At 43.9% G+C, this 24,604-nt stretch overlaps 1 protein-coding gene across 3 annotated transcripts in view; it reads right to left on the reverse strand.

Moving 5' to 3' along the window:
* PTK2B (protein tyrosine kinase 2 beta) overlaps window positions 1-24,604 on the reverse strand; it is a 165,389-nt gene that overhangs the window by 120,674 nt on the left and 20,111 nt on the right. Inside the window, exon 1 of one of the 3 annotated variants that reach the window (XM_049867059.1) lies at window positions 3,402-5,533. The exons of the other annotated variants lie outside the window; for them this stretch is intronic. The gene's annotated coding sequence lies outside the window, so the exon portion shown is untranslated. Of the gene's footprint in view, window positions 1-3,401; window positions 5,534-24,604 lie in introns of those variants that run through there. 3 annotated transcript variants of the gene reach the window in all.

A 24,604-nucleotide genomic window follows, 5' to 3' on the forward strand; every position in this document is an offset into this window, starting at 1 on the left:
AATGAATGTGGGCTGAACAGCAGGGAAGTCTAAGGCTTGCTAAGGATTCAGGCAAAAGGCTGGAAGAGAGCTTGGGGCCTTGAATGCCATATTGAGGAGTTGGGTCTTCTGTTATGCAAGCCTGTGGAGTCTCCTATGAGCATGGGAACAGCACGAAGACAGCCAAGGTTTATAAAGGCGACTCCTCATGACAGCTTTGCACAGGAGGGACTTATAGTAAAAAACCCTGGGGGCAGAGAGATCAATTTGATGCTGATGTATTGATTTACACAAGAATAATTAGGGTCTCACCCAGGATGGGGGCAATAAGAAGGGAATGAAGAGATGGATGAAAGGAGATGTCAGAGGTGGAATCCACAGGAATTGGAGGAAGAGCTAGTGTCTCCGGTAAATGAGAGAATGGTGAGACCATTCATCAAGTCAAAGGATGAAAATGTTGGTGGTTGGGCTGAAAAGTTCTCTCTGGGGCTGAGGCCATCCATGGGTGGGTACAGAAAATAGGAGGGCCCGTGAAGCTTTCTTAACAATACCTCGAAAATTCACAGATACAATTCTATTTGGTCCGTGTGGCATAGAATGGAAGGCCTCCCCACATCCACGCCCCATATCTCTGTCTCTATACACTTCCTTTTTGCAGAGCCCACCTCAAACTCCATCTCTGTCACCAAGCTTTTCTTTACATTCCCCAACAAGATGAATTCTATTTGCACCCTTTGTGGGAAACTCTTGCTTATCGTGAACATGTCGTATCCACTCTTTTGTTCTCTCCATCTTGGTTGTAAGTTTCTTGATCACACCTTGATTGGTTTTATATTCTCTCCCATCTGTCCACACAGTGGGTACTCAATAATGTTTGTTGAACTGACGATAATCACAGTCTCTGGAGTACAGCTGAATGACAGCACTGGAATGAGAGAAATAGAAGGAGGTCCTGGGAAAGTGGCTGCACACATAACGCAACGCTGGCATACTGCAGCATACTTTCTACAGGCTTTTGGGCTATAGGTTCCTCCTAAGCTAGTAATGGTACCTTGTTCACTTTTTTTCCCGTTTGTATTTAGCACAGTAGCTGGAATATTCAGAGCAGGCCATCATCCACCCAGAAGTATGGGATTAAGTGGCCCTGGTCTGAGCCCCTGAAGTACATGACCTGCAGCCACGTGAGGCCCCCTGCCTTGGACGCCTGTGAAATGCACCTTACAGCTCTGTTCCTGGTGGAGCAGTTAGCAGGACAGCCAGACAAACTGGATACGAAGCACAGCTCTATTGCTAGTTGTGTCACGGACAAACTTTCAGCTATTCTCAGCTTTGGTTCCCTCACCTGTAAGGTAAGGCCGCTGTTTTAGAGTCACTGTGAGGGTTCATTGTGAGGCTGTATGTAGGATGTACATGGAGCTCCCAGCACAGGACCACACACAGGCATTTGATCAAGGGCCCCCCGGTGTGCACACATGCCTGTGGTGCACAAAGGCCCAAGGAGCAGAGGCGAGGGCTCTGGGTCTAATCTTAGCCTGGCAGTGGCCTGGGTATTTCCTCACTTCCTCTTCTAGAGCACGAGGGAGAGTAATCTTAGGTCACAGGCCTGGGGGTGGGAAAAATGACCGGTAAGAATTCACATAAACATGTAACAGAAATGCTAAGTGACTGTACCAGCTCAGCCCATGGCAGACATTTCTGGGGCTTCTGCCAACAGTCATCACAGAGCCCACTCCAGATGTAGGCGCAGGCGTGACTGTGTCTCTGCCTGGCCAGACAAGGGTTCTGTGATGAGAAAGATGGAGATATGCTACAGGGAGCATGGTAACGTTGGCAGAAAAGGCCAGGCCAGACCCAAATCCAAGACTCACAGAGGCTAAAAGTAGGAAAACTTACCAGAGGTCAGCTAGTCCAGCTCGGACCCAGCACAGGAATCTGCTCTTAGTCACCTTCTGCTTGAATTCTTCCAGTGATACGGAATCGCTATCTAAAATTTTAGCAATCTGTTCCATTGCTCAGAGCTCCAATTATTAGAAACCTTTCTCTTCTCTTCAGCCCAAATACATTTTTCTGGGACTTCCACCTGGTCTGTCTTCCGAAGATATGGAGAACAAAACATATCTCACTTTCATCTAATACCCCTTCCATAACAGAGAACCGCTTATCTGATTCTCCTGAGTTTTCCCCAGTCTAGGCTGCTTCAGTTCCTTAAAACAGTTCTCACAAGGCACGATCTTCAGATCCTTCACCTTCCTAGATACTTGCAGCAAGGCCTTTCCAGCTAAAGAGCGGCCCTCAGAGCTGGGCTCGAGACCATGGGAGTAGCATGCTATCCTTGTTCTATCCTTACCCCAGTAAGGCGATTTTTCTCAGGGCCTGCAGACACTCCCCGCTTTTACCGATTTCCTACCGTGAGGAGGGCAGAAGTGCTGCTGTCCTTGGAAGACCTTCCTTGTCGATATCCAAGAATTCCCGGCCACCTCTGGCCACTTGGGTGTCATGGGCATCCATTGTTACAAAGAAGAGCGACAATGCTGGCAGAGCAGTGACACTCCAGGCACTTAAACCAGCTGCTGTCAGGTTGATTCCAGACTCTGACTCTTGGCTCCACAGGGTTTTCAATGGCTGATTTTTGGGAAGTAGGTCACCAGGACTTTCTTCCAAGGAGCCTCTGGGTAGACTCAGACCTCCAACCTTTTGGTTAGCATTCAAGTGCTGTAACTGTTTGCACCACCCAGGGACTCCACCAGGCGCTTAACTGAACCTGTTTCCTACCTAGGGGTTCTAGATTGCAAATTGAATGGTTCCTTGCCTGCAGGCTGACTTTCTCTCATCCTGGCCTGAGCAGAGTTTCTCTGAGAAGCACTAACCAGGATGGCCAGGGATGCACTTTCCCGGGTGAGTCTTTCCTGCCCAGTTTTGGGGCTCAGCATCACCCTGCTTGCTAGTCTCTTCAGTGAGGGGCAGGATTCTAACAAGGCAGCCAGAAACGAGCCCAGAAGTTTCTCTGGTAAATGTTGGCTTTCACTGGCAAACCTTACCAATACTGGGCTGCATGCAAACCCAAAGTGTCCCAGCAGATGGGATGGAAAAGCGTTGATGGGAAGGAGACGGAAAGAATGAAGCTGCGCTTGGGGGCTGGTCTGCCAAAGGTGTCAGGGAAAGAGGGATGCATAGTGACAGAATGCCAGAGAACAAACTGTTCCAAGTCCCTGCTTCCCCAAAACATCTCCCAGAAAAAACACAGAAAGCTTCCCACAGGCAACAAACTTACCCTAACAATAAATCACTAAAAGGGTGAGTACCTTTCACACCCAAGCACTGCTGGTGTATGGAGGGAGGATCCAGCCCTTTCAGTCAGCCTAGGCCAGTCACGTGGGGCACTAAAAGTCTGGGTTTCACCTAAGTAAGGAAATGACACATACCTGTCATGCCAGAGGGAGCTGCTGGGTGAATCACACCCAGGAAGTAGAAAGGACAGAGCAGGTTGGTCCAGGGGCAGGCGGGAAAGGGGAGGGGAGAACTGGGAGGCCCCGGGAAGTGCAGGCTGCTGGCACTGCCAGAGGCTGTAACTTTTCAACTCCTGGCCCTGCCCCTAGGGTGACTAACTGGATCAGCGGAACTAGGAGGCTCAGGGCCAGACCTGGATTAGGAAAGTTCGGCGAGAGTGATTGGTCAGCAACTCTTGTCCATAAAAGGAAGCTCCACAATGAGCACAGGGCCTCACCCTCCTGCCGCCCAGACCCAGCCAGGTTAGTGAACACCAAATGGGAGCACATTCAGCTCTTCATTTCATAACAGGGAGACTGAATTTTCTTGGCACAACTGAGCAGAGTTGGCTGCAAAGATGAATCTGAGAATGAGCATAATTCCTGAGGGAGGGTGTTTGGTTCTGCAGGGTTATCAGTAAAGAGGAGGGGGTGGGGGCAGGCAGGGAGGCTGGCCAGCTCCAAAGCCCTGTAAATCTGGGTATAGAGGCCCAAGGGACTGTTGATAATGAGGTTACTGGACATGCAAGGTAGCTGGGACCACAGCAATACCCATTTCCTCTTGGGAGACCACCTTGAATACCAAAGCAAGAAGGGCCCTTCTAGTATCCTGAGCACCAAAAAAAACCCCAAATCCATTGCTGTTGAGTCTATTCTGACTCACAGCAACCCTATAGGACAGAGTAGAGCTGCCCCATAGGGTTTCTAAGGCTGTAATCTTCATGCGGAAACTGCACGTGGTTAAGTGCTATAGCTGCTAACCAAAAGGTCAACAGTTCAAATCCACCAGGCACTCCTTGGAAACTCTTTATGGAAGCAGACTGCCATATCTTTCTCCCTCAGAGCAGCTAGTGGGTTAGAACTGCCGACCTTTCAGTCAGCCGCCGAACACTTAACACTGTGCCACTGGGGCCCCAGTATGCATCCTAATTTTACATATAAGAGTCCTGGCATCCAGGAGGTCAAAAAGCCAAATTCTACCTACCTTTCCTTCATCACTCCCCTGGCTGTTTTAAAGACTAAAACCTTCTATTTAGAGAATAATAAACAGTTGCCTTTGAGTCAACTCAATGGCAATAGGTTTGGTTTGGTTTTGAGCTCCATGGCTTGGGCTGCAGCTGCTAACTGGACAGGAAGAAAGTTAGTTCACAGCCCAGACAGGGCTCTTACAGTCACTGAGGGAGGAAGGATCGCTCTGGTGACAATTCCCACCCCTTGTAATTAAACACTAGTCCTAGTTGTGCAATGGTTAAGTGCTCAGCTGCTAGATGGAAGGTAGGTGGTTTGAACCCATCAGCTGCTCTACTGGAGAAAAGACCTGGTGATCTGCTTCTAAAGATGACAGCCTAGGAAACCCGATGGGGCAGTTCTACTCTGTCCTACAGGATCGCTATGAATTAAAATTGACTCAATAGCACATAACAACAACTGGCTGGCCTCTGGCCTTTATGACATCTCCCTTCTTTCCTGACAGCTAACTGGGTCCAGTTGCCCTTAGTCAACTGTCTTAGAACAATGTAAGAATGTATGAATATACAATTTTCAATGTAAATTGGGCTCCTTCCACTCCAAATGCATAAAAATTGCTGGATAAAATGCAACAACAACAAAAATTCTTAATCATACCCAAGCTTGAAAGCTTGAAATTCCCAGGTGTCAATAGAGGGGACATAAATCCACAGCATAAAACTGTCGTGGCCACAGGGGTGTGAAAGGAACTTAAAATTCATGCAGGTGGTATAATCAGGCTTCAGATTTTGGTGACTCAGGGACTGAAAACTGAGAGCAACTGCCCTGCTTATGAGATGGACTCTAGAAAAATTGTCCTGCTAACTAGCCCAGGGAGGGGAGGAAGCTTGGGACCCAGTCTAAAAAAAAGAGAGAGAAATTAAAAACCAATGCCTATGCCGTTCCACTTACGTGCAGGTGGAATTCTAATTCAAGTAATTAAAGTGATAACAAATCCAGGAAGTGTGACAAATTGCTCAAGCAGAGGAATAAGCAAAACTCTGTAGGACAGATTCCCCTCAATAGGACATTTCCACAACCAAAAACACATGGAAATATCTCTCTGTCTATCCGTCTGTCTCTTACACACACACACACACACACACACTCACAGTTTGAAATTATAATTTAAAGTTACAAATCACACAAGCAAACAAATGACCATGAGGAAGGGTCAACGGATGCAAATTATAGATTAGAAAATCAAGCTGGAGTTAGTAGACTACTGCAAAGACAATAAAACATATACAGTAAAATCTGTGAAAGCCAGAATCTGTGTAAGGCAGAAACCTATCAGAGAAGCAAACTAAACATGTGATTAAGGAAATGGTAAGACTGCACCCTATCAAAGGCAGAAATGTTAAGAGACCCAGAAAAATAAGGCAGTCCCATCGAGTTCCAGATCTCACAGGTTTCCGTGTATTTGTAACATTTTAAACAGAGAAAAAAGGTCTGGGAATTCCAAGGTAATAATCCTAATTGCTAAACTGGGGAGGGGGAATTTTGCAAGGAATTTAAAACTAAAATACTAGTTGACAATAGCTTAAAAGATGAGAGGAGAAAGATTAGAGTCAAAGTGTTATAAAGTCCTTCCATTTTGGGGAGGAATATAATGATATTGACTTATGTTAGACTCTGAATTCAAATAAAGGTGTTAAAAATTAACAACTTTTAAAATAATAGAGAATATAATATATAATTTATAAATCAGTAGAAGGAAAAGGGGGAAATTAAAAAAAAACACATAATCAATCCAATGAAAGGCAATAAAGTAGAAGACAAAGAAAAAGCGTGGCAAATATAAAATATAAATAGTATAGTAGAAATGTACCAAATATATTAGTAATCTTAATAAACATAAAAGCTTTAATTGCCTGTTGAAAGACAAAGACCTTCATATTTTATAAGATCCAAGACCATTTTTATCCTGTATACTCAGTGGGGAAAGCTATGCCTGGCACAAATTACACACTTGATAAAGACCTACTGAATGAATAACTGAACAAATGCAGATATAATTCCAACGCCTTTGCTTTTTCTATGATAGCAGACTACTTTCTCAGTTATCTCATTTAATCTTAGCTTTATATGACTCAAATAGCTACTTACATAACACAAACCTCATTCACTCCATCTAAATCTTTCCAAAAGGGGCTTCTTCTCTCTCCAGCATATTTATTGGCCGTCTCCCGCCCTTGATGGAGAGTTGGCAAAGAAAAGAGAGGAAAGCCAGGCTCTCACAACGCATATCAGGGTGTTTTACAGCACAGCCGAGACCTGTCACAGATGGGTTGGTTAGGAAATGATGCCCCAGCAGCTGTGGAGGGAGAGTCAGGCACAGGGTGGCCCAGTGCACTGGAGATCTGGGAGGAGTTGAGTTTCCCACTCTCCTCTGTTTTCAGTTGCTAGCATCATCTCTCTTTCCTATGTGGCCACAGGCAGACTTCTGGGAAGTGATGGGGACCATGAGGTATTTCTACAACAAATGCCCTGTAACCATTTGGAGGGATGATAAAATTCTTGGGGATAGACGTTTCCTCAGGCAGAGGAATTTTAGTCCATAGGTTTTTTTTTTTTTTTTCTTCAAACTTTTTAATGGTAGACTCCTAGGAAGTTGCAAAAAATAGCACAGAGTCCTGTGTACCCTTGATCCAGCCTCTCCCATGGTGACGTATTTATGTACCCACTGCCATCAAGTGGATTTCGACTCATAGCAACCCTATAGGCCAGAGTAGAACTGTGCTATAGGGTTTCCAAGACTGTAATCTTTATGGGAGCAGACTGCCACATCTTTATCCCGCAGAGCAACCGGTGGGTTCAAACCACCGATCTTTCAGTTAGCAGATGCGCACTTAACCATTGTGCCACCCAAAACCAAAAAAACCAAACCCATCGTCATGAAGTTGATTCTGACCCACAGTGATCCTACAGGACAGAGTAGAACCACCCTGTAGTGTTTCCAAGGCTGTAACCTTTATGGAAGCAGACTGCCACATCTTTCTCCCACAAAGCAGCTGGTGGATTCCAATTGCCTACCTTTCAGTTAGCAGCCAACCACTTCAGCCACTGCACCACCAGAGCGCCTTATATTTATATACCTGAAGTATAATATCAAGGAGCCCCGGTGGTGCAGTGGTTAAACGCTCGGCTGCTAACAGAAAGCTTGGCAGTTCAAACCCACCAGCTGATCTGCGAAAGAAAGATGTGGCAGTCTGCTTCCATAAAGATTACAGCCTTTGAAAACCCTATTTGGGCAGTTTTACTTTGTCCTTTAGGGTCACTATGAGTTGGAATTGACTCGACGGCAATGGGTTTAGTATAATATCAAAGCCAGGAAACTGGCATTGATACAATACTGCTAACTAGGCTACAGGCTATTTCATTTTCACCATTTTAAATTAATTTATTTGTGTGTGTGTGTGTGTGTGTGCGTGTGTGTGTAGTACTATGCAATTCTCTCCCATGCATAGCTTCAGGTAACCACTACCACAATCAAGATACAGATTGTTCCGTCGCCGTAAAAGAACTCCCTGTACTACTACTTTATAGTCACACTGACCCCCCAAATCATGCAACCACTATTTTGTTCTCTATCTCTATAGTTTTACCTTTTTAAGAATGTTAAATAAATGGGACCACACAGAATGTAACCTTTTGAGATAGACTGTCTTCACAAAGCACAATGCTGGTGAGAGCCATTGGGTTGTTGCATGTATCTGTAGGTCATTCCTTTTTATTGCTGAGTAGTACACCAGTCACTCACTGAAGGAAATTTGGGTTGTTTCCAGTTTTTTACTATTGTTCGTAGCTTTTTCATAGGATAGCTAGTCCTGCTTCAGGCTGCAGACCCTTTAGAAGGCCCAGTGAGCGGCTGGTCCTATTTTCCTCTCCACTCCAGCTACATGTGCACAGGATGGAAAGGACTGCACACCGTGAATTGGCTTTTCAGCTGTGGTTCACTTCTACTGATTAGGTTTTAACGGGAATATCACCTTTTCTGAGAAGTCTTGTGTGGATAACGGTCTCCCTGGCCTGACTCCTTCGGCTTCCCATAGTCTCACTATATGCTCTTTGCCTCTGTAACCCCAGCTCTGGTCCAGTACTCAGCACACTCAGCGAGCATCCGTTGAATCAGGAGGTTGACAGCAATGCTGTCATCACAGTCATTTTCTAGTGCCGGCCATCCCCACTTGGGATCACAACACACTCTTGGAAGCCATATCATAAAGGGAGATAAAAAGAAAAAACCAGACCATTGCTGTCGAGTCAATTCCAACTCATTGCAAACCTAAAGGATGGTCATCATTAACTGGGTCTTTTTTTCTTACTTGAAAAATGTTGTAACTGTAGTAAATTAAAGATAAAGCCAACAGTAGAGCCATCAGGTGGTTCTAAGATTTTGTAGTATTATAGAAAACACTGTAATGAACATTTTAATACACATTTTTTTTAGTATATTTCTGAATATCTGATTATTTCATCGGGAGAGAGTCCTAGAAGTAGAATTAGTGAGTCAGCAGGCATATGCTCTCTTGATACAATTTGCTAAGTTTCTTTCCAGAGGATAGTTGTATTAGTTTCCTACCGTTGCTAACAAATTACCATAGATTTAGTGGCTTAAAACAGCACAAATTTATTATCTGGAGATCAGAAGTCCTAAAATTAAGGTGTCAGCAGGACTGTGTTCCTTCTCGTGGCTTCTAGAGACTGCCTGCATTCCTAGAGACTGCCATGGTCCCTTTCTCCATCTTCAAAGCCAGCAGAGTAGCATCTTCAAATCTCTTTCTATCTCTCTGACCTCCACTTCCTTGTCACGTTTCCTCCTATCTTCATAACCACCTTCTCTGACTCTGAGCCTCCTGCCTCCCTCTTATAAGGACCCTTATAACACTGGCCCACCCTGATAATCCAGGATAATCTCCCCAAACCAAGATCCATAACTTAATCACATCTGCAAAGTCCCTTTTGCCATGTAAGGTGACATATTCACAGGTTCTGGGATTAGAATGTGGACATCTTTGGGTTACCATTATTCAGACTCTCATAGCAGTATAGATTTATACCCATGCCAGCAAAGTATTTAGTGTTAAGACTCCCTTTGAGCAAGGGCAAACTGTAAGAGGCAAAATCAAAAAGTCATTTATTCTAAGAACATGATTCACTGAAGACTAAAGGGCAAAGTGGTTTTTCAACTACAGACATAAACTGCAAAATAAAAACATCATCTTTGAAATTCAGGGATGATTCTGTGGGAAAACTGTCACTGATACTGACATTGAGTTCAAGCCCCGGGAATAAAGAACAACCACGTGAATTGATCTGTTCAATCCTACAGGTCAATATGACCAGGAAATCAAGCTCAGTTATCTCTTTCACGTAATAAATGTTGTCAAACAATACAGCAGAATGTAAACTATCTTTTGACGTATAATTCACGACCTTGCTACCTGTTCCTTCCACAGGGTTTGATTTAGTTCTCAGCAAGGACATAATTGTACATTGCCGATCTCCAACCACTTTAGATGGCACCAGTATCCTCCACTTCCCAAGTTTAACAGTCCTCCCAACAGTCACCCCTCACACATGCTTGGTAGCCACACATTACAAACTGCTACATGCCCAAAGCTCGCAAATTTATTTCAGCTCATTTGTTGTGTCTGCCTACAACACTTGCTCCCCTTCTTCAGAGAACTTCTCTTTCTTGGTGGGAACAATTCCTCCTCCCATGCCAACTATGTAGTTCTAGGGAAAGCTTCCCAACGTGGTAGACACCTGTCCTACCTCCCCACCTCAGTATGGACCACAGGACAGGGCCTATTAGCCAAGCTGAGGCAAACATAGTACCCCCATTCTCCTGGCCATGGGGATTGGCCCACAAATGGATGCATGATCTTAACCTAACCAATCAGAGTTCTTCCTTGGAATTTTTAAAACTTTAGCTTAAAAAAAAAATTCTTTCCTTGTGTGGATAAAGCTAGGAGGATGAGAGCTTGGACAAAATTAGCAGCTATGTTCTCTACTTTTTACGGGAGTTGTTCTGAAAAATGAAGAGAACATACTGGAGGAACGAGAAAGAGCGGAGAGAATGACAGAGAGGTAGAAAGGCAGGTCCAGAGACACTTGGCAATGTCTAAGTTTCTAGTTCTAGAGTTCAGAGCTTCCAGATCTCCCCTTAGTTTGAGTATGTGAGCCAAGGAATCCTCTCTTTTGGATTTCTATCATCTGCAACTAAAAGAGTACTATTTACGATAAATGGGCTGTATGACACTATTCTTTTTTTGCTTCATCTTCAATTGTAGCTCCTTTTCTTCTTACGAAGCCCTGGTGGCACAGTGGTTAAGAGCTAATCAAAAGGTCAGCAGTTGGAATCCATGAGCTTTTCCTTGGAAACCCTTTAGAGCAGTTCTACTCTGTCCTGTAAGGTCGCTATGAGTCAGAATCAACCTGACGGCAATGGGTTTGGTTTTTTTTTTTTCTAGTTTTTCTTCTAACGCAAGTCCCTGGGTGGTGCAAATGCTTAATGCACTCAGCCAGTGCATTAAGCATTGACCAAACGGTTGGACCAAATGGTTGGAGGTTCCAATCCACACAGAGGTGCCTCAAAGAAAGGCCTGATGATCTACTTCCTAAAAATCATCCATTGAAAACTGTACAGAGCACAATTCTACTCTGATACACATGGGGTCACCATGAATTGGAATTGACTTGGCAGCAACTGGTTTTCTGCATTTTTTTTTCCTTCTTATGCTATGTTTTTCTTGCTCTTGGGGAAGGTCTTATAAAGTCAACCATAGTCAGTTCTAAGTCACTTAAGGAGTATTCATCTTTCAGCAGCTGAGCAGTGGGAAATCACTCCTCATAAGCAACCTCCCCTTAACACAATCCTGTCACTACAGTGCTTCGTTTGTTCAAGTGCTGGTCTTGGTCCACCACTACAGGCTAGAGATGGGGATGTATTGTGGTGATTAAAGTATAAGCGTGGGTGAGAATACGTGTGTGTGTAACAGAGAGATTGAGATCAAGGAGATGGAATGAGTTAGGGCTCTGCTTACTGGTCTCAGAGGTTAACATGTGAGGACATAGTAGTTAGGTCAAGCCAGGCCATTCCTATCCCATGAGAAGAAAGGAGAAGGAGGGAATAAATCGTATAGTAGATGACAAGCAATGAGCACTCTATCTAGGATGGTTTGGCAAAAGCACTCCATGGACTAGGTGTGCCATCCCCAAAGCTAAGGCAACTCACTGGCCTGGTGTGGTAGCTCCCCATCAGCCTCACTGCACTTGTCTTGGGCATCTGATAGAGCACAGCCTCCAATGTTAACAGTTGCCATTGTGTAGCTCACACAAATTTCTGCTATAGACCTTCTGGGCCTCTTTCATAACGTGATATAACTCATTGCCATTGAGTCAATTCCAACTCATGGCAACCCCACATATCAGAGAGTAGAACTGAGATCCACAAGATTTTCTTGGCTGCGATCTTTACAGAAGCAGATTGCCAGGACTTTCTTCCACAGTGCCACTGGGTGGGTTTGAACCACCAGTCTTTCAGTTAGCAGCCAAGCAAAAACCATTTGCAACACCCAGGAAACTGCCTATTTCATTGCAGGTTCTAAGTAGATATTTTGGAGTTAAATTCTCCTTGAATGCTGAGACTAGGTTGGTAAGTACTTTGAGCACGAAGCTCTCCACTTCTCATTTTCTTTGAGGTGACTGTGATCTCAATGGGCTTAGGAGAAGGAGACCCCATGCTTCTTAGTCCATGGTTTTTGTTGTTCCTGTTATGGAAAACGCTGGGACATTTTACCATCCCCTCGAGTTCAGAATAAAGTCCATCCCAATAAATTAAAGCTCCTATCTTGGCTGACTCTTATAGGAAAAGCAGTTCACAAGTGTGGGCTGGCCCAGATGACCCCTCCCTTAAAAACATCAGGTATATAATGCTCTTGCTCGAACAAGCACCTAGGAGAGGAGAGAAGTTTGGGAGGCTTTTCCTGTCTTTTGTTTTTGTTTTTCACAGGAACATATTTTGAACTTTACTTGGCCTTCCATGCATCATGCATATGCTGGAGACTACAAGTTTCACAGATGAGTAGGTGGGTGACAAAAGCACTTTGGCAGTTTATCAAGATGCATGTACAGCATTTTTATTTTTTAGCGAGGAGTGGGAGACACCACCTTTATTGATTTGAGAGCACCCTGTAAACTGGGAAGGGTCAGGGCTATCAGAGCTTGGAGTGGCAGAGGGGAACTTGGTCAGCAGTGGGGAAAGGAGAGGCAGCTAGACCATAGGGCCCTGAGTGCGCCCTGAGTCACATTGGCTGGGCGGGCACAACAGAGCTGCTGCTGCCAGCTCTCTGCCCAGGGGAAGTGGAGCCCAAACAGCAGACTGAGTCATATTAATTGAAGAGACCATAGGAACAAAAGCTGTAGACAGGAGCCTGTGCGGGCGATGGCATTCAAACTGCTTTTACCACCTCATTAGCAGTGTTTCTCTTTCCCTCAAGTGGATGGGCCATGTGGGATGTGGGTTAAGAAAACAAAATACAGGTTCCATTTTCACATTATCCTTCAGCAGGCAGTTTTAACCCTATAGAACCATGTAGGTTTTGAGAGATTTGCTTACAACTGACATTTTATTTTTAACGTTCCCCCCAAAAATAACTTTATGTTTTATTCAAAAAAGAGCATTGATGAAGTCCTGAAAATTGTGAAATGCTTAAATGCTTAAAGTTAAGTTTTAAACTCTAAAGTTGTAAACTGTAAAGACTAATTAGCAGCAATGGTTACATTTGTATTATAGAAGATCTTTTTGGAAGCCCAACTTTAGCCTTAGTTAGAATCCCATTTGGACAAGCAGAAGGATGGATGTCAACAGATTTCAGAGCTAGACAAGTTCTGCCTGTAAATTACTACAGAACATTAAGCAATTCACTTTCCTGTTTTCTTATTTGAAAAATAAAAGGAACAATGGAGAAAATAACAATCATCCCTATTTTCTCAATCCAAAATTAACCACTGTCTTAGTCAAATGCTTAATGTACTCAGCTGCTGACTGAAAGGACGGAGGCTCAAGTCCACCCACAGGCACCTTGGAAGAAAGGCCTGGAAATCTACTTCCACAAAATCAGCCACTGAAAACCTACGGAGCACATTTCTACTCTGGTACACATGACTTGATGGCAACATGTTAACCGATTAACATCTTAGGGACTATTTTCCCGTATGTTAATAAAGGGGCTGGACTGGATAATTGCCAAGGTCCCTTCCAGCTTTCAGAGTCTTCTGTTCTATGGCTTACTATTCCATGGGTCCAGCCAAAACATAGATCAAATCTGTCTCCACAGTTCCGCCACTCAAACATCTATATATTTAAAAAGTCGGTTGTAATGTAATTAACCATTAAAACCTGTGTTGTATCTATCCTCCTATAAATTAATTATGAGCAGAATTCCCAACCTTGTAACAGGGAGTCTCTACTTATCTTTTCCCTGAAGCTCTAAGATTAGAGGGTAGATAGCAGCAAAGACCCTGAGTGAAGCTGCATTCCTCTCCCCAAAGAGCTTTGAAATAAATTTTTCAGCAAAGCCAGACCTTTGAGAGCTACCAGCATATCCCAGTTTACCTGCTGGGATCCTCTGTTATAAGGAGACCCTATCATTGCCTGGGGGAAGTCCCAAGGAAGAAAATGCAAATGTGTCTAGAGTGTTCCTCCTTGGTCAGACTCCCAACCTCTAAGATTTCAAGAACATCCAAATTCTATTTGCTTGTCACACTTTTATTTAAGTTACTGTAAATTACTTATGTTACACGCTTTAAGATCTCCTGTTTCAGGTATCTTCTGGTTGTAAGTTCAGCTCTTTCTCAGGCCACTACTAAACACATAACCACCATGGAAGTATCCATGACATAAACTCCAACACCTACCCAGCAACTGCTTCCCTAATATCTCTATCACGCTTTGGGCATGTTCTGACTCATTTGTTTTCTTTACTGAAAGGACAGAGCTATACACATCCCCAAGCCCAAACTAGAAGAAGCCTCTACAATGTTCCTGAGCTGAGATTCTGACTAGATAATAACCAACAGGCTTGCTCATGGGGCCCCAGGGAATGGAGAGTAGAAGTATGACTGCAATCTGTTTTTACAACTACAAGACAAATGGTCTGTAATGAAGGATTGGTCCTCTCCGCCTGAGGGGCTTGAAGGGCAAGTGACTATCATCTCAGTTTGCTACAATTTCAGGCTTTAAGGAAACTTTAGACATTTTGCAATCTATCTCCTTCATTTTACAAGTGGGGAACTGGGACCCAGTTTATCCATAAATTCTTACCTGAAATTTGTAAAACGCCTCCTTGAAATGTGTAAAGAACAACTTTGATACTTTATCCCCTTTGAACCTACAGCAACTCTGTACATTAGACCCGTCAGGTGTTCTTAGCCCTATCTTACAGGTGAATGACAGGACCTCGAACCTCGGGGCTGATGAGTGTAGAGTTACAAAGCGGCAGAGGCAGACCTGAGAGCTCCCAGCTCCCAGGCCAGCATTGCTGTCATTGCTCTGCACTGCCTCTTGAGATTTCAACCAGAAACCTGGCTTTAGCAGGTTTGAAAGGAAGACTAAAGAGCTAAAGCTAGAAGGAGAGAACAGTTAGAGGTCTGCGACTGCATGCCATGCATTTTGCTAGCTTCTTTCTATTTGTTACTTCATATAATTTTCATAACAGCCCCCTGAGGTAAATAATCCCATCTCCTTAGAAAGTAAAGAGATTAGAGAAACTTGACCTAAATCACATAGTCAACAACAACTGAAAGGATATCACATAGTCAAAACAACAAAAGACCTGGGATTGGAACGTGTGTCTTCGGTCTCCACACTGTTGCCTTCTCTCCTGTTTTATGCTACACGACACCCAGGGAAAAAACCAGTTGCTGTTGAATTGACTCCGACTCATGGCAACCCATGTGTGTCAGCGTAGAACTCTGCTCTGTGGGGTTTTCAATAGCTGGTTTTCCAGAAGTAGACTGCCAGGCCTTTCTTCTGAGATACCTCTGGGTGGACTTGAACCTCCAACCTTCATTTAGCAGCCCAATGCTTTAACCTTAAATTACAATGATTTGATCAGGATACTCATGTAGTGCAGGCAGTGGGCCTCAGCCCAGGTCTGTTTGGTGTCTGGCCCATTGGTCCAAGGCTGGGACAGACATGAATGCTAGAGCCAGGGACAGAGGAGGGACATGCACAGAAATTAGGAACCTGGGGCTGTACAGCAACATGGAGTGGTATTCAAAGCAGAGAGACCTGGGACTGGATGAACAGGAGGGCTGCAAGGTGGAGACAAAGAGCAGTGCCAGAGCACAGAAGCACAGCCTCCAAATGAAAGAGGCTGTGGGGAAGGCGGCGGTGGGGGGAGCGGGGCTTGGTGAAGGGCAGAGCTGCGTGGGAGCAGAGAGGATTCTGCAAGCTGCCCTGCCTGCATCACAGGCATCCTGAGAATAAGTGCAAGCAGAGAGATCCGGCCCTTCGAGAACCACCTACCCATCCGCCCCCACAAAGACATTACCCAATGCCAAGGAAAAGCAAAGCAGCAACCAATTTGGGCCCCCGGATGATGAGCCAGTGTCTCTGGAGCATAATGCTGGCCACCTCTGACGGTTACCTTTCCCTAGTTGCAGAGAGAAACCAGAGAACTGTTTGTATTGTCTGCAGTGCTCCATGTACAGTGCTGGGAGGTGTGATCACACTTCCCTTACGGGTTGCTAAGCATATAGTTACTAAGCAACCACATTAAGATGATGTACCAGGCTGAAGCTCTAGGAGGTGTGTGTGTTTGAGTATGTGTGTGTGTATGGGTGTGTGCATGCTCGGGAAGAGTTAGAAACTGAAAAGAGAAGAAAAGTAGGGTCTGTTGATTTTGCTGGGACTGAAGAAACTTGGCAAATGAGGTTTAGGAGAGCTCAGTCTTGTAGAAAATGCATGCAGGAGATTGCAGCTTGTCTGAATCACGGGGAACAAAGTAGGAAACACCTGAGTATTCACAACTTCGGAAAAGGGCTAAGTCCTGCTTAAAACTGCTACCCAAGAACAGTGTCTCAGAATAGACAGATTTCAAGCACCCAATTTCACTAGCTTCTGGCTTCTGGGACATAAGAGGGTTTTTTGTTTGTTTTGTTTGTTTCCCATACAGCAGGCAATTATGACTTCATCAGGATGCTCTGAACTGGAAGAAAAGCACCTTTAGCTTGTCAAACTTGAGGCCTTTGTTGTTTCATGTTGCAATGGTATAATGTTCTTGAAGCAAGCAGAACAGGCCACTTCAAGAGAAACGGAGTTCTCCATCTCTGTAAGTGTTTAAACAAGCTGGACAGCCACTTGACATGAGATGCTTCTTGGAAGAAGCAGCCTTGAAGGAGAAGCAGGGGAAGCTGGAGAGCAAGGAGCAAAAACAAAAGTATGAGAGATGAAAGGGAAGGGTGTGTTTTCAGAAGAAAAGGTAAAGTCAGCTGAATGAGAGTGATGGTAAAATAGAGAGAATGGTGGGAAGCAAAGCTGGAAGGGTAGACCAGAGGCAAACTGCATAGCGTTCTGGGGCCTTGAAAGCCTTGTTTAGGAACTCAGACTTAAGGATTTGTAGATAGGCTTTACTTATATTTAATTAGCAAAATATTTCAAAACAAAAGGTCCATTTGGAGAGGGGGAAGATGTGGTCCAGAGTGACGAAAAGGCTGGGAACCACCAACTAAAGCCCTCTTGTTTCTTGTGGAGAGTTATGTCTACTTCCGACCATGACATTTTAAGATGGCAACAAATCCATTTATATAGAAGTAAAAAGCCAGAAAGGAAGAGCATTTGACACACCATCTCATGCAAGGAAGTGGGGAAACAGCTCTTTATGTTTAGTCTAGATCAGAGAATAATGGGGTGGGGTGGTCTCCTACATTTGATGGAAGTCATATTTAAAAATAGTCATTATTTTAGAAAGTCTCAAAAGGCATTTCTAGCACCAGTGAGTGAGTTTCACACAGACAGTTGAATTCAATGGAAGGAAAAGTCATCTAGCAATAAGTATCCAACAATGGGATGGGTTGTCTGCATGAGATATTTTCCACAAATGCTCAAGGAAATACTTTTTTCCATGAGAAGGAGTTTAGATTAGATGACTTCCAGAAGTCTGCCCCGCTTCTCCTTTCCCAAATAATTCTTTGTTCAGTGGGGGCATTTCTGGTTCTTCTTGATGCCCCAGTTGTCTAGGATAAAATGAGAATCTACATCACTTTCCCCATGACTTACAGCAGCATGGGGAACAGAAAGCAAGTAATTGTATAAGAATAGATTTTTTTTAAATAAAAAGGATCCACAGAAATGCTTTCTTGAGATCTTCCCTATCCACAAGGGGGAAATTGAAGCTCCAAGAGAGCAAATTGCCTATAACGCATACCATCATCTTGAGCAACCAGACTTGTAGCTGAATCAGATTCTCCTTAACTTCAGAATCACAGTGAACTTCCATAATTACATGTTGGATTTCTAAAAGATATCTAGAAAATTTACTGGGTTCCAGACACTGTCTAAGTTACTAGCCAGGGCTGAGAGTGTATTGAAAGGCAGGTAAGACAGTTGCACAGGGCTCTCTCGAAGCCTGAAGGAGAAGGCTTCCCACTGCCATCCAAGCAGCAAGAACAGGGCCATTCATTCTGACTGTAGGCAAGAGGAGATCTAGGAAGCCTTCACAGAAGGGGTTCACACGCAGGAGAATGAGGATTTCAAAGGGCAGATAAGAAGAGAGAAGAAGCAAGAGGGAATGAGGAGCATTTTGGGTACAGAAAACAGCTTTTCTGGCAATGGTGTGAGAAGAGAATACCACTTACAGGAACGAAGAGCTGAGGTACATTTGGTACAGTGTCTCCAACAGGCTCAGTCACTTTGTGGTAGATTGTGTGAGCATCCCCTGCTTCTGAATGTTCCTCACCATGGCCACAGCCCTCATTGTGGGCTCCAGCATTATGAGCTCCTGGTCCCCCCCAGGGCAGCTATAGTATCTGCTGCACATGTATACATTTTTTACTTAACCACCTTCTCATGAATGGGTCAACCTTGTCATAGGCTTTGTTTGCTTGTTTTCTATGCCTGGAAACAAGCCATAAAAAAAAGAAATTGTCCACCTCTCCTTTCCTTATTTGATCAGAAAATCACTGTAGCAGCTCTATACAAATGGGTTACCAAATCCCACCATCAAAATCTCAGGTCTGTGATGTGGGGAAAGCAACTGCTTCTCTTCAAGAACAGTAAAAACCATCCAAACCTCCTTCATGGCTCAGACTGCCATTTCAGGGGAATTGGCGGGCGTATGTTTAACAGTCCATGTCCTCCAGGCCACTAAAACCCTCTCTCCTTCCTTCATTCCTTCCTTCCTTTTCTTGATGAAAATATACACATCCATTCAACTAGTTCTACATGTACAATTTAATGACATTGGTTACATTCTTCACGTTGTGTCATCATTCTCACTATCTCTACCCCTATTGTTTCAGCACCATTGACTTAGGTTTACTACGCCCTAAACTTCTCGTCTGTGCTTTAGAGTTACTGTTGTCGATTTGATCTCATACTAGGTAATACTTTAAAACAGCACAATGCTCAAGGCAAACATGCTTTACTAATTTAGCTAAACTGTTGTTTAGCTTAAAAATGACTTCAGGGGATATTTTCTTGGTTCAAGATTTTCTGAGGGCAATAGATTCAGGGTTTCCTCCAGTTTCAATGGATCCAGTAAATCTGGTTCCATAAGAATTTAAAATTCTGTCCCACATTTCCTGCCCCCATTTTGATCAAGATTTATTTATGAAGTCCTTGATCAAAACATTCAGTAATCGTAGCCAGATACCATCTACTTCTTCTGGTCTCAGGGAGACAATTAGACCTGCAGTCCAGTTCCTTGTCAGATTCCTGGGTCTTCTTCCTCTGCTGCTCCAGGCAAATAGAGAGCAATTATTGTATTTTGGATGACCGCTCCCAAGCTTTTAAGATCCCAGGCACTATTTACTGAATGAGGAGTTGGAACAGAAACTTTAAAGATATTAGGCCCATTGACCGGACAGTTCCATGAAGCTATGAACCTAAACCTAGAAGAAGAGGTTCCTATCTTCTTAGGGGATGGTAACAGAATTCCTCTAAGGAATAAAACCATGTTTGTTTAGAAAAATGCCCCACTAAATAATTACAGTTGGAAGATGAGGCACAAGAAGCCTGGCATAAGTATAATGTGTTCGTGGCTCTGGAAAAGGAGCAGGGAGAGGAAAGGAAGAGACCAGAGAAACATCAGAATGCTACATGAGCTGACTTTCTCTGTAACACTCCTCTCCCTCCCTCAAATTCTTCAGTAAAGCCCATAAAGTCATAAATGTTCTGTGTAGTAATTGGCGAAGGGGCTGAGCTCTGTGACTTGGGGTGATGTGGCTGAGCAAGATCTGATAGCACAGAGGTGGAAAGAAGCCTAAAGATTTAAGTCTAGAACTGGTGGAAATCATGGGGAGGACCTCGGCTGCCAAAGGCTGTAGAGCTGGGACTTTGGCCAGGTGTGATCAGATAGACAACGGGTGGAGGACCCAGGTGACATTTCAGTTGCACATGTTTCTGTCTTCTAAAAATGTATGCCATTGATAAACATAACAGCTAAATACATTAAATACTTATCACATGCAAAACACCAGTTCTAAGTAATATATATATATATATATATATATATATATGTTGTTGTTTGCTGAGGAGTTGATTCTGACTCATAGTGACCCTACAGGACAGAGTAGCACTGCCCCAGGATATAATCTTTATGGGACCAAATTTCTAGGTCTTATCTCCTACAGAGCCACTGGTGGGTTTGAACTGCCAACCTTGTGGGTTAGCAGCCGGGTGCTTAACCTTATCTTTTTAATCTTCTCAGTATCCCTTAAGGAAAGCACTACTATTATCATTATGTTGCATATAAGAAAGCTGAGAATTAGAGGGGTTAAAAATGTGCTGGAGGTTATGTAGCTAGGGAGTAAAGGAGCCATGCCCGGAGCCTGAAAACAAGCTCCTAACCATTATGAATATGGACATGCTGATAGACTGTAAAGAATGTAATTGTAAAGGGATGTTCCTTTGCCTCCACAAGGGGACTTCATGGCTCCATATATAAAAGAGCAATAATAATATCAGGTCCAAGCTTGTGCCAGGGAGGGGGTATGTGGAGTGTCAAGGACGTGGAGAGTAGGGAAGAGAGCACACAACGAGGGAAGATGATGTGGTCGCCATTTTCCTAAAAAAGGAAAGGTGGGTTCAAGAACTGAGTCTAGGAGTCCTATCTCCAACCTCAGGTCATTTTCTGTTAGTCACAGCACTCAGAGAAAGCAAAAGGAGAAAGCCCAGAAAGGAGGGCACACGGTCATAGCTAATACATAAGGCAAATGTTGGAGAAGGCTTACCAAGAGCAGCTCTGCAGAGATGAGCCATGATCTGTTCTGCAAGCTGTGGGGCTCTTCTAGGGTGATGTGAATAAACAGCAAAGTGTAGTATTTCCCCCAAGATGTATCTGGGACATGCTGGGGCTTCTGTGATTCATGTGGGATCTTCAGGTTAGGGGATACCATCAGCCCAGGCAGTATCGGTGGCTTTGTTTGAGAGGAATGAAGTCAAAGAGTAAGAACTAAAAGGCTATCTTGGGGGAAAGAACTATGTTTGGAACCTATATGAGTGTTGAAGTTAGGGAAGAATGATGGCTTGGCGATATGTAACCAAGAAATCTGATTTGTGGGATGGGAAGGAGTATATATATATATATATATATATATAAATCATAAAATGAAATTTCTGAGCTAAGATGCCAAAGGCAGCAAAATTTTTGCCTGAGGAAAAATTCTTAATACAGCTCTGGGGTTGGTAGTTCTTAGAGAGCTATAGATTAGTAATTAAGTTATTTTCAAGGCTGATGAACCAATGGGGTTTAGCAAATGCCTCCTCTTCCCCATCACCCCTGAAAATGTGGATACATTTCCAGAACTAGGGGCCAATAAGGGCCAAAGCCAACTGGTCTTCATTTGTTTTTCTGACCCTCACAGCAATCCAACAGACACTGATCAAAAACCTGCTTTCTGAAATCCACTGAGGAGGTTATAGGGACTATGACCCTGTCTGAAAGGAATTTATAGCCTAGTTGGGAAAAACAGTACGTATATAATAAACAATAAAATAAGGCAAAATGAAAGTACTAATCAGCGTTACACAGAGGGCTGTGGGAACAGAGAGGATGGTAAGATGAATTCAGGCTGAAGGGACTGGGAAAATGTCATGGGAAAGGTGGTATTCTATTAAGGTTTGAAGAAATCTGAGAGGCAGGGATTTAGGAAGCTCCAAGAGGCAGTCCTGACCAAGGGAACACCATGATCAAAAGTGGGAAGTGAGAAAACTCAAGGGGTCCACAGGAGGCTGTGGTCAGGTAAAGGGTGTGGCTGGATCACAGACCCCCATGGAGACGTGGTAGTCATTTATACCAGGGTGGGCATCTAAAACATGTTTAGAGCTTTAAAAACGAAGACAAAACCAACCAAAAAGAAGAAATGTCTGCCTGGGTCTGGCCACAAAAACCCACAGGCTAAGTCAAAATCCCTGGAGGGCCCAGGCATAGGGGCATTTCGAAAGCTGCTTGGGTGGTTGTAAGACACCCCCGTAAGTAACAGTATTAGAAAGGTGGTTGAGGGTCAGATCACTCAGGGTCTTCTATGCCAGAAGCATCAGGATCACAGGGGAATCTGCTAGAAATACAGATTCTGGGGCCCCACCTCAGAACTATAGCATCTGAAACCATGGGTTAGAGCCCAGTGTTATGGACTGAATTGTGTCCCCCAACTGTATGTGTTGGAATTTTAACCCCTATACCTATGGATGTAATCCCATATGGAAATAGGGTTTTCTTTGTTAATTTAATGAGGTCACATCAGTGTAGGGTGTGTCTCAAACCTACTAACCTTTGAGAAATAAAAAGAGCAGATTAGGCCAGAGAAGCAAACACAAATGGAGAGGAAGATGGATGCCACGTGGAGATCTCTAAGGAAACCCCCAAGAATAACATTAAAGAAGCTGAGATAAGCATTTTCCCCCAGAGAAGACAGGGAGAGCCTTCCCCTAGAGCCAGTGCCCTAAATTCAAACATCTAGCCTCCTAAACTGTGAGAAAATAAATTTATCTTCTTTAAAGCCACCCACTTGTGGTATTTCTGTTATAGCAGCACTAAGAAACTAAGATACCCAGTAATCTGTGTTTTAAAAAGCCCTCTGAGGCAAAACTATAAAAACCAATAACCACTTGCCATTGAGTCAACTCTAGTCCATGGAGACAACAGTGTGTCAGGGTAGAACTGTGCTGCATAGGGTTTTCAGTGGCTGATTTTTAAGAAGCAGATCACCAGGCCTTTATTCAGAGGCTTTTCTGGGTGCATTTGAACTGCCAAACTTTCAGTTAGCAGTTGAGCTCGTTAACTGTTGGCAACACCCAGGGACTGCAAGGCAAAACTACAGAGACAGTAAAAAGATCAGTGGTTGCCAGGGGTTCGGGGGAGGGAATAGGAATGAATAGGTGAAGCACAGGACATGTACAGGGCAGTGAGACTGTCCAGGGTACTGTAAAAGTGGGTAATGGTATTATACATTAGTCAAAACCCATAGAACTATATAACACAAAGAGTTAACCTCAATGTAAATTATAAACTTTAGTTATTAATAATGTATCAGTATTGGTTCCTCAGTTGTAACAAATGTTCCACACAAATGCAAGATGTTAATAACAAGAAAAACAGTGTGCACAGGCAAGAGGGAGTGTCTGCAAACTCTGTACTTTCTGCCCAATTTTTCTGTAAACCTGAAACTGCTATAAAAAATAGTCTATCTTAAAAACAGAGACCATGAAGACCTGAGTCATGTACAAAGCATGTAAGAGCGGCCATTTCCCTCTTAAAGAGGATCAGCATCTGGTAATTGAGGGTAGGGGAGAAGACCTCAAATGCCAGTGAAGTTCAAGAATGACTACTCTATGGCACACTGATGAATCTGGGTTTATTCCATAGTCAGCAGAAGCAGGGCATTGCTGTTTCTCTCTCCCCTCTAGGTCATTATACATGCTCCCACTTCACAACTTCTCCAAGTGAGGTCGCCCGGGGGTCAGGAAGTCCTCCACCCAGATGTCACTTTTAGCATCTGATAGAACTTTGTATATCTTATTTTAATAGGGCTCCCTCTCACGTCCTCATTCCCACGGGTATTGGTGACCATCTCTAATTTAACACTTTCTCTTCAGATCTGTTCCCTAAAACCTCCCCAGATCTGAACAGTTTACTGAGTACAAGCGTGATACCCTGACATTTGCTGGTTTATCATTGGGAGAAAATGGGGACATATAACGAGGTCCCTGCCTTCCACAATTCCATTTAGCAAAGCATGTACGTGTGAAAAATAATTTTATCTCAAGAAAACATGTGCCAGGCATAAATGGATAGTACAGCCAAGTACTCTGGAGGCGGGGCACTCCGGGAAGGTGGAATGTGGGGTTCTGTTCTCTATGAAATCCCTTTCTCTCCACCACAGTCTTCACATACTGAAGATCTTATATATCCAATATTCTTATGGTATACTCAAGTCCAATGCTAGGGCAAAAATAGATGTCTGACCACCCCCCACCCCTTGCTTTCCAGGTAGGTATCTTTTTCATGGACATCTTGTCCCTGTAGAATGAATATCATCTTGACCTCTGTACTTCCTGATGGAAGATAGGGTGGTTCTTACTCATTTGGCCAAGCCCCTCTCTCTTCTCTTTGGCCCACTCCCTCACTGCACATACACACACACAGGAAGTAGGAAGTGGGGTTTTCTTCAAGGCTGGCCCTATGGGCCAGCCCTTACCACCACTCTCTTTGGTCAACCAGCAATGTGAGTGGCTGCTACACTTGAGCTAGCAGCAGGAACTACAGGACCATGCCCCTGGTGGGTTTGCACTGTCCACTTGTGAAACATTGGCCACACCCTGGAAATGTTTATCTGTGAATCTCCCAGACAAGCCCTTCTCTCTGTTTGGCACAAGGGCTTCCCGGACCTGGTGCTAGAGT

The sequence above is a fragment of the Elephas maximus genome, chromosome 22 (assembly GCF_024166365.1).
Source record: "Elephas maximus indicus isolate mEleMax1 chromosome 22, mEleMax1 primary haplotype, whole genome shotgun sequence".
Taxonomy (NCBI): domain Eukaryota; kingdom Metazoa; phylum Chordata; class Mammalia; order Proboscidea; family Elephantidae; genus Elephas; species Elephas maximus.